Below are 2,352 nucleotides of genomic sequence, written 5' to 3'. Positions count from 1 at the left end.
CTGCTTGAATTCATTTCCGGTCCCCGCCGCTTTACCGTAAAGGCGGCAGGGTGCCGCAGTACCGTAATGTTGGTGACAGTCCGCAGCGACCTCTAGAAGGCGCCAAACAGAGTTTAAACTGTTGTCACGAGGCTCGACAGATCAAAGCACTTGACAGTAACACAGCCGCCAGAAGTGCACACAGACTTTGTGTTGCATCAACCAGAAAACAACACGTCTGATGTCATCAATGACAGTGAGGTGTGTACTGCTGAGCCTCACCGTCAGAGGGCGCGCTGTGACGCTCTGCACCTGTCAGTGACCAGGTAGGGCTGGCTGGACACGGCTGTCTGTCTGACCACGCGACCCTCGGTGTCTGTGAGGTCATGTGACCTGTCTGTCTCTTTGAAGCCTCAGACCTATCAATCACCTCTGAAGCCCCGCCCTCAGACTCACAGTCACTCACGACCTTTTTTGGTCTTCCTGTTTTCGTCCTCTAGGTTTGTTTGCTGCGTCCTGATTGGTCCGTTTCGCTGCGAGTGGACCACGTGACGGCTCCTCTGACTCCACGAGGTATCTGATTGGTGGACCTACTGGATCAATAAATAAATACAGCACGGCTCACAAACGGTTAACTTGTGTACTTTTACTCCTGATACTTTAACTACTTGTGTACTTGTACTGCCGTTACTTTAAGTACATGAAGCTGAGGTACCTGTGTACTGTTACCTGGGTGTTGTCATTTTTGGAGTATTTTCACATCATTTCAGCGGTACTTTTACTTGAGTACAGGCTCTTTGTACTTCTCCCAGCTCATCGTGGTCTGAGGGTTCGTCAGCGATCAATAGCATCGATCAGTAATCAGCAGAGCCGGCTCAGTGATCAGATTTATTCATCAGCATCAAACCAACACCATCAGACTGGACTCCCTGCCTGTCGGGTCCAAACAGCAGCTCAGCACCGGCGGCTGCAGGTGAGCCAATCAAACACGCCTCTGTGACTTCAGCAGGTGAGAGAACACCTGAACAAGATGGCGACGCCCAGCCCTCCAGGAGGAAGGCTCTGGTTCTACTGGATCAGAGCCAGGAGGAGGAAGGCTCTGGTTCTACTGGATCAGAGCCAGGAGGAGGAAGGCTCTGGTTCTACTGGATCTGAGTAGAAACAGTTTGTTTTGGTGCCGCTGCTGTAGCTCATCTGGTTGAGCTGGCGACCCATGTACCGGGGCTACAGTCCTGATGCAGCAGTCGTGGGTTTGAATCCCGCCCACGGCCCTTTGCTGCAGCTTCTTCTCTCTACCGTCCTGTCTGTCTCTCTACCGTCCTGTCTGTCTCTCTATGCAGATTAAAGTGGTTCAGATGAATCATCAGGATTTCAGATCTGCTCGTTTTCCCTGATCAGTGATGAAGGTCATTTCTGGCGTTTTGTAGAAGACGACACGTCTGAAGCCTGCCGGCAGGTTTTGGGCTTCAGCAGAGACACGCATGTGCATCAACCACTGCTGGACGGTACTGATTCACATGATCGGACCTGAACCAGCTGCCGGTGCTCCCAGTGTTTGGACCCGACTCGGTTCTCTCAGGATGTACAGCAGATATTTACAGTATACATATATCTATATATATATATGTGTGTGTGTGTGTCTATAGAAGTTATGAATATAGGTGATCTGTCAGGTCTTTACAAATATAAACAGTCTGAGTGCAGCAGATCCAGACTTACATCAGTCAGCAGTCAGTCACAAACACCAGCGAGAAACCATGAAACCAGCTGCTGCCTGCACACGGACCACAGAGCCGCCCTCCACTGGTCTGGACTCTGCTCCTCCAGCTGGAAGCACAGTTCCAGCAGACTGTCGGCGTGTTTCCTGCAGCTCTGGTGCTTCAGGCTGCAGGACGGACGACTGCAGTCGCTGAGCGTGTTCATGGTAGCTACCGGTCCAGCACAAGTTCAGCATCATGTGGTAGAAAACAGTCACGTACAACTGGTGGCGTGACGTAGTGTCACACTGAATCTGAACATACGTGTTTCATGTGTGTGAGTTCTGACCTGAGTTCTGACTCAGTCTATGTGTTTTGAAGGAAGTCGTTTTGACCTCATACAGAAAACGCCTGGATTACAGAACAAGCTGCTCATCACATATCTCATAAAGGTCGCCGACTGGGACCCGTCTCACCTCAATAACTGCATTAAGAACAATAAAAAAACACTTTATAAAGACTACGGTGAAAATTCAGCTCCAACGTAGAAACCCAAAGAACCAAAGTGAGTCCAGCTGTGGTTTCTACCTGTATGAACATGGTTCTACTATGAGCTAAGAACAGCAGAAGTCAGTGTGAAGGACACTTCAGAACATCAGCCTCTATGGACGGAGGA

The sequence above is a fragment of the Stegastes partitus genome, unplaced genomic scaffold, assembly GCF_000690725.1.
Source record: "Stegastes partitus isolate 25-593 unplaced genomic scaffold, Stegastes_partitus-1.0.2 Scaffold1062, whole genome shotgun sequence".
Lineage (NCBI taxonomy): Eukaryota > Metazoa > Chordata > Actinopteri > Pomacentridae > Stegastes > Stegastes partitus.
Note: the sequence above shows the minus strand (reverse complement) of the source record.